Source organism: Triplophysa rosa, linkage group LG5 (assembly GCF_024868665.1).
Source record: "Triplophysa rosa linkage group LG5, Trosa_1v2, whole genome shotgun sequence".
NCBI classification, from domain to species: Eukaryota; Metazoa; Chordata; class Actinopteri; order Cypriniformes; family Nemacheilidae; genus Triplophysa; species Triplophysa rosa.
This window is the reverse complement of record NC_079894.1, coordinates 29,014,881-29,023,181: the sequence shown is the minus strand read 5'-3', so window position 1 is coordinate 29,023,181 and position 8,301 is coordinate 29,014,881. Positions and strand designations below refer to the sequence as shown.

General features: G+C 43.6%; 1 non-coding gene and 3 pseudogenes across 1 annotated transcript; all 4 read right to left on the bottom strand.

The window, feature by feature from the left end:
• Window positions 1-3,797: 3,797 nt before the first annotated feature.
• On the bottom strand, window positions 3,798-3,970 carry LOC130555158 (U2 spliceosomal RNA; annotated as a pseudogene).
• A 75-nt stretch (window positions 3,971-4,045) lies between these two features.
• On the bottom strand, window positions 4,046-4,357 carry LOC130555168 (U2 spliceosomal RNA; annotated as a pseudogene).
• A 444-nt stretch (window positions 4,358-4,801) lies between these two features.
• Window positions 4,802-4,965, bottom strand: LOC130555147 (U1 spliceosomal RNA). The gene has a single exon (XR_008963072.1). It is a non-coding gene; the product is annotated as a U1 spliceosomal RNA (small nuclear RNA).
• Window positions 4,966-5,442: 477 nt separating this feature from the next.
• LOC130555161 (U2 spliceosomal RNA) lies at window positions 5,443-5,618 on the bottom strand (annotated as a pseudogene).
• Window positions 5,619-8,301: the final 2,683 nt, after the last annotated feature.

Below are 8,301 nucleotides of genomic sequence, written 5' to 3'. Positions count from 1 at the left end.
TGTTTAATATGCGCCAAAACAAACCCTCACAGGAAAACGCCACACGACGCGTTACCGTTTCCAGAAGCACCTTTTCAGTGCCTTCAGATAGATTTTTCTCATATGCCAGCGGTCGGAAATCTAAAATACATGCTAACTATCGTCGATAGGTTTTCAAAATGGCCTGAAGTTTTTGCGTGTGCGAAGGAGGATGCGAAAACGGTAGTGAAAATACTGTCGAAAGAAGTAATTCCACGCTTCGGCATTCCTATGACTATCGAAAGTGACAACGCCACGCCATTCACATCGAAAGTGACCAAACTATTAGCTAAAGCGTTAGCCATAGATTGGCACTATAATATACCCTATCACCCGCAGTCGTCAGGGGTGGTGGAACGAACACACCGAACAATCAAAGATAAGATCACGAAAGCCTGTATGGAAACAAGCAGGAAATGGCCAGATGTGCTACCAGCCGTATTGGCAGAAATGAGAATGACCCCATCCTCAACGACAAAATACTCACCATTTGAGATTATGATGGGTAGACCTTTCCCGACCCCTTGGGTCAAAGGTCGCGCAGGCGTTTCTTCCCTAGGAGACATGGAGGTGATCCTGGATGACCATGTGATTTCCCTTATTGATAAACTGAATTCTGTGTGTGCTGATTGTTTCTCTTTCTCTCCCTATTCTGTCAGATAAGCCCACCCATAATTTCATTCCAGGCCAACAGGTGCTGATTCGGAGTCTGAAACCAGTCGCCGTGGGGGAACCGAGATACCTGGGCCCAGCTGTAGTTATCGCAGTAACGAGAACTGGAGTGCTTACGGATCATCAACCGCAGTGGATTCACGCATCCAGGCTGAAGCATCTGCCAACATCCGCATCACCAATTGACACTGTAGGGCCAAAGAAGCCTGCCCAAAGTGTGTAACAGGGCACTGGCAGAGGGCTTGCGCCAGACAGAAGATCCTTGCTCTTTTAGTGGGTGAGGGGGCCACCTGTCAGCTGAACATAGGGCCTGGGCAAATTTTGCCCCATTTATAGCTTCCCGATCATCTCTGAAGGTTCCCCTGTTACACATTTGGGTCTAAATTGTTCAATATGTCAGTCATATTTCTGGTATTGATCCTGGCCAGTGCACAAGCAATTAAATTAATAGATGAAGATGATTCATGGTTAGACCATGACGATCCACCACATTCATATGCCACAAACATGTGGTGGATATTCGCTAATTACACCATAAAGACAAGTGACATGAAAGGTAATTGTTATGTATGTACTTTATTACCACATAGTTCCCACTCTAATAGACTGGATGTAAAGGTGCCGAAGTTGGAATACCATGTAGATTGTGTATTGTCTGCAGTTATGCTGCTTCTAGACATACAGAAATGGCGCTCTCCAGTACAATGTTTCAATCCTGATAATAGTACAGATAAGTTCATCATGAGTATGGATACTGTCCCGCAAGTTGTATCTCCTATGAGGACAGTAACAGCCGTGCCAAAAGGACTATGGTGTGTAGAGAGAGAGACTGAGGGAGAAAATGGACTAGGACAGATCCCATTGTCACACTGTAAGGAGGTGTGGAATACCTCGACGGCTGGAGGATGCTGTTTAAATTGCCTATTGGCATACATGGATGGAAATCCACAGATGAATAAAATTCAGTGTAAAGCCCAAGATGGGTTAGGATTGGGTATGATGAACACACAGTTAGCTTGGAGACGAGCTAATTCCACAGCCAAAAATTATTGCTTGGAATATTGTAGGCCAAATATTCACAGCCACCCGCTCATGCCTTCAGACAAAGGCACAAGAATATCAGCCGATTGGTGGTGGTTGTGTGGACATAGGGTGTACACAGCGCTTCCAAGAAATTGGACAGGAAGGTGTGCTTTGGTAGAACCGGCAAACACAATAATAATAGTTGGAAGTCAATCAAAATTGAGCAGAATTAAAAGAGAGTTGGTTGATAGAGGTAAAACACCAGCCATTGCTAGATCAAACCCAGTGCCTAAAGAGCATAGATTATGGACAGGATGGGAACAATTTTGGGAATCGATTTTTCCAGGTGTTGGGGTATCTGGTTTACAAATTGAGGTTGAAATAACCAGATATGAATTGATTAAATTTATGAATGACACCACTAGAATATTTGATCACATAAAAGAAGAACTGAGAGGTTTGAGATTTATGACATTACAAATTAGACTAGTACTAGTCCAGCTAACAGCCTCTCAAGGTGGTGTATGTGTTATTGTTGGCGATAGTTGTTGTACTTATGTTCCAGATAATGATGCGGATGGGCATTTGATCGATCAAGGAATTAAGAACATCACCAGAGCAGTTGCTGAGATGACCAGCCGAGAGAGGAATGGAGAAGAATGGGACTGGAGTTTGAGTTTTTCCAGCCTGTTCAGTAAAATCGAACATTGGCTGATTTTAATCTTTATAATTATTTCATGCATTCTGGTTTTGCTTTGCTTATGGCCCTGTATTATGGCTATGATTCGCCGTGCATTAAAATCATCTATAAGTGTGATTATGAAAGGTTACCATGTTGCTCAGGCAAGACCAGGGGATAAGATGACCATGAATCCGGATGTAATGTAAGGACAGAGGTAAAACATCTGCTCAGACCGGACATGGTCCTTAGATTAGGAATTTTCTTTATTATTTAGCATTTTTACTTTTATTGTTTATCATGTATGCGTAAAATTAAATGGTAAGTCATAAATGACTTAAAGAGGGCAACTGTTAGATTTAATTTCCACATAAATAAATACAAGCCCACAAAATCAAGAATTGTGAAGTGTTAAGCTCACTATACATTGTCGGCTATATATATATATAGGGTTGGAGGAAGGGGTGCCTTCTGGCTATTCATGGAAGGAAGTGATTCCTTCTAAGCTAAACATTCTTTGTCCGAACTGCTATACCTTATTTGGTCATTCTGTGAATCCCTGGACATATGAAACCTGCCAGATGTCTTTTGGCACCGTATATAAAGACTTGTAGTTTCTAAAATAAATGAGTTCAAAAGCTTGATGCCTCTCTGTGTCTTGTTTTTGTGCTCCCAGATCTGCAGAAGAATTCTCTCACAACATCCAACCTATTTATGATTTGATTTTACTGGTGATCCAAAACACAGAAAGAAATTTAGTGTTCGTAAGGAACCAGAAATTTAACACAATGCATACAGTAACGTTGCCGCTGGACGCAAGCAGCCCTTTATCTTGTGTTTTTAACAACACATGAAAGTACAGCACAAGACATGTCTTTAAAATCTGTTAACGAATAAATAAATTATTTTTTACCCTCTGCTCTTGTTGTTTCTTTAATAAATATGAACCAAATTCATTCTCCAAATGTATTTTTTTTAATTATTGCGTCTTTTATCATTTTAAAAAGTGAGGGGGGACAGTGACTGAAGTGGCCGGGTCATGCCCTCTAGTGCCCCCTCGTGGCGCCGACTCTGCATGGATAAATAAAGAAATAATTAAACGAACAGTCCACATATTCTGAAAGTGTTTCGTTTGCTGCTGGAAACCTTTCTCTCTCTCTCTCTCTCTCTCTCTCTCGCTCGACCACGTAAACCGCCTGGCAAGCGTCTCTAATAGGAACTTCGCTCTTCAACACACAACTATCCGCATAGCCTACGTGTAGGGCTATACACGTACACAAACAAATACGCGTGCGTGCACTTATGTTAGCCTACGCAAAGCTTCGAAAAAGAGAAAATCACGTGACATATTAGACTTCGGGTTTCCTGAACGCTTCTTTTCAACACACGGTTTTGATCCCCGTAAGGGGAGTGCACCGTTCCTGGAAACACTGCAATACCAGGTCGATGCGTGGAGTGGGCGGAGCAAGCCCCGCTTCCAGCTCCGCGCTTCAAAAATCCATTTAATATATGGTCCCCATATAGGGGACGTATCAGATATTAAACTGATAAGAACAGATTTTTCTTTCGAGAAGTTTTATTGACATCATTTAACAATTATACATCTCCTTCACATTTGAATAAAATCAACTTTCACATAAATAAATAATAAAACAAATTTGCAGTGAAATCATGGAAAGAGCAGTAAAATCATTACAATGAAAGAGAGAGAAAAACTTGTTAAAAACTCTCATAAGATGTTTTAAAAGGTATAAAACAAGGAAGTGACCACTAAAAAAACACGATTCTAAAAAACCACTGTCTCTCGTCATCTGTTGTCCAGTACGGGAGGAGTCCCTAACAAGATGGCCATCACACCGCTCTGCAGAACAAGCCGCTTCCCTTCTGCTTTCGGCATCCAGCGGAAATCCCTTCTCCCATAAGATGATACTACACTTGATCTTAGCCAAAAGGCCGAGAAGCGATGCCCACTATGGGCGGCGAGTGGGAGAGCCCGGGCCGGCACTGACTATTGTGGTGACGGTGCACATGCGGTTTAAAGGTCACAATCAAATGCATCGTTTAAACACTAGAATCAATCGACCAATTAACGAACGAACAAATAATGAAAATAGAACAATAGAAAAATAAAGGTCAGCGTGGCCTGGCAGAATCTCCATTGAAGATGCGTTCTATACTCTGCGGTGCTTCTGATGAGGCGTCCAATAAATGAACGCACAAACAATTAAATAGTTAAACAAATCATTAAAAAAACAAGCACATTAACAAACAAACAACTACATAGATAATATATATATATATACATACGTGGAAAAGAACGAACGACAAACAATCAAATGCATTGTTTAAACGGCAACCGAACCAATCGACCAACTAACAAAAACAGTCTCTCTTCCTTTGACAAACGATCAGGGGAGAGCGCGAACGCAGTCCCCCACTACCAGAAATTATGCAGTCGAGATTCCCACATTTGGGGAATTCGCAGAAGTCAACACAACCTGAGTGCAATGGCCGAGCCTCGTCCTGGGTGAACCGCCTTCGTGATCATGGTGTCTCCCCTGCCAGGTAAGTATGATTGACTCCATTCGGGCCAGAGATCCCTTACTTGCCTCTGCAATGCAAATCAACGCTGACACCAAGCGAGCGTTCGGCAACTGCAAGTTCCAGTTGAGTGCTCTGTAGAACCCGTCGGAAAGCGCACAGAGGCGACAGTCCACAAACAAACATAGACATGGATAGATAAATAAAAAACTAATTAAACGAACAGTCCACTTATTCTGAAAGTGTTTCGTTTGCTGCTGGAAAGCCTTTCTCTCTCCATCTCGCTAGACCACGTAAACCAGGCGCAAGCGTCTTTAATAGGAACTTCGCTCTTCGACACACAACTATCCGCATAGCCTACGTGAAGGGCTATACACGTACACAAACAAATACGCGTGCGCGCACTTATGTTAGCCTACGCAAAGCTTCCAAAAAAGAAAATCACGTAACTTATTAGACTTCGGGTTTCCTGAACGCTTCTTTTCAACACACGGTTTTGATCCCCGAAAGGGGAGTGCACCGTTCCTGGAAACACTGCAATACCAGGTCGATGCGTGGAGTGGGCGGAGCAAGCCCCACTTCCAGCTCCGCGCTTCAAAAATCCATTTAATATATGGTCCCCATATAGGGGACGTATCAGATATTAAACTGATAAGAACAGATTTGTTTTCTTTCGAGAAGTTTTATTGACATCATTTAACAATTATACATCTCTTTCACATTTGAATAAAATCAACTTTCACATAAATAAATAATAAAACAAATTAGCAGTGAAATCAAGGAAAGAGCAGTAAAATCATTACAATGAAAGAGAGAGAAAAACTTGTTAAAAACTCCCATAAGATGTTTTAAAAGGTATAAAACAAGGAAGTGACCACTAAAAAACCACGATTCTAAAAAAACACTGTCTCTCGTCATCTGTTGTCCAGTACCGGGAGGAGTCCCTAACAAGATGGCCATCACACCGCTCTGCAGAACAAGCCACTTCCCTTCTGCTTCCGGCACCCAGTGGAAATCCCCTCCCTCCAGCCCGCTGGCCCGCTGTTCCCGTAGCCGGTGGTGGTGAGGGTGCATCTACGGGCAGCCAGGTGCGGGGACAAAGCCAGGACCCTTAGCGTGACCCCATCCCCCTCCTCCGAATGACAAAGCCCGGTGCCCCAGCAGCTTTGATGTCACCATCCGCTCGCACGCGTGGAGGGGCACCGTAACTTGTTTCCCTACCAGCAGGTTCATGGTGGTCCAGAGGACGTCCTTGATGGTGTTCAGGGTGAACCAGAGTGAGCCGAAATGGTGTGAAGACAAATCTCTCAAGCCCCAGCCCACCCCGTAGATGGCGAGCTTGTAGTCCATCTGGACCCCACCCGCTGGCAGGCACTGGAAAAACAGGGGGCCAGTTATGGCCCACAGGTCCCGCGCAGTGCCGCACTCCCAGAGGAGATGTCGTACAGTCTCCGGGTCATTACACCCCGGACGTGGACAGATGGGATTTTTGGCCATTCCTCTGGAGTGCATGACCGCCCTGGCTGGGAGGATTTCATGCGCTGCCATCCACGTCAGGTCCTTGAGCCTGTTCTGAAGAGCGGGGTGGGCTGCATTCCTCCAAACTTGTTTGGCCTCACCTAGTGTGAGGCCTGGAATTGGACTCGCTGCTTCCCGGTCCTGCACAAGAGAAACAAGAGACTTGTGATTAGTTAAAACCTTGACTTCTTGGTCCTCTAAGCTGTATTTCTTTAAAAACTTCTTAATAAAATTGTATTCTTTAGGCAGATTAAAAGACACTGGAGTTCTAAGATCAACAGTTAAAATCTTCAAAGTGCGTAAGTATGACCCCATCCAGAACCTCGCCATTGCTGCAATCTTATTGTTGCTGGATGGGGTTGTGGCATATTTGATGTGGAGGGCGGTGAATTTGCCCCCTAGGAACAATTGGGGGTCCGGGAGTCCTTTCCCTCCGTTCTCCGTCCTTTTTTTCACCACGTCCCTTCGTAAGCGTTCCCATTTGGACCCCCAGAAGAAATAAAACACTGCCCTTTCCAACGCTAAAAAAGGGACCTTGGGGGACTAAAGACAGAACACAATAATAAAAGCAAGGGTAAAATCACTGCTTTGTATATTAAAATCTTTCCCTCTAGCGTCAAAGTCCTTAGTCCCCAGAACCCCAGTCGTTGTCTTACTTTCCCTAACACGTCTGTCCAATTGCTTTGTCCACCCCCCTCCCTGTCAAACTTAACTCCTAAAACCTTCAAATCAGTGTCCCTAACAGTCACGTCAAGTCCTGCCATGTCTACCCGTCCCCACGGTCAGAAGAGCGGCGCCTCAGACTTGTCTTTGTTTAACTTGGAGCCTGAGGCCAGTCCATAAAAGTCTGTCAGTTGTAAAGCTCTTCGGACCGATAAAAGGTCAGTGGTTAAAATCGTAATGTCATCCATGTATAAAACACATTTCAACGTCAGTCCCTTTGTCCCGGGTGAGTTTAGTCCTTTAATTCATTGGTCCCTTCTCAAGAGCTGTGCCAGTGGCTCAATGCAAGCCACATACAGGAGCGGGGATAGCGGACACCCTTGGTGGACTCCACTGCGGATATTTACCGCATTTGTTGTGTGCCCATTTACAAGAATTTTGCTGGTAATGTCTTTGTACAGCAAGCCCACCCACGCTAAAAACCTCCCTGGGAACCCCATTTTTTGCAGTACCTGAAGCAGATACTGGTGCGAGACCCGATCAAAAGCTTTCTCAAAGTCTAAATTTAAGAGTATAAGCCTAATGTTTCTGTCCCTCGCATAACAGATGGCATCCCTGACCAACACTAGGCTGTCCGTGATCTTTCTCCCGGGCACAGCACAGGCTTGATCCGGTTGGATTGCGTCTATTAAAACCGTCGACATTCGTGTAGTTAAAATCTTGCTAAAAAGTTTGTAGTCAAAATTTAAAAGACTGATAGGTCGCCATATCTTTAAGTCTGTTTTGTCCCCTTTTTTCATGAATGAGTGAAACTATCCCTAGTCTAAAACTGTCAGGTAATTCGTCAAGTCTGTCAAAGTCATTTAAAACGTTTAATAATTCAGGTGCTAAAATATCCCAAAAATTAACATAAAATTCAAGGGGAAGTCCGTCAATTCCTGGGGATTTCCCGGTTTTAAAACCTTTCATACATTTTGTAAGTTCTAAAATCGTAAAATCTTGGGTTAAAGCAGCATGCTCATCGTCAATTTCCTTCTCTACAGACTTTAAAATTTCCTTTATTACGTCACCTGATACTTCTTTTTCCCTGTATAAGTCTTTATAAAAAAGTTCCACTTCATTTAAAATCTCCTCTGTGTTGTTGGCCTCCCTCCCACCCGTGTTTAATTTTGTAATTGCACCTCCCT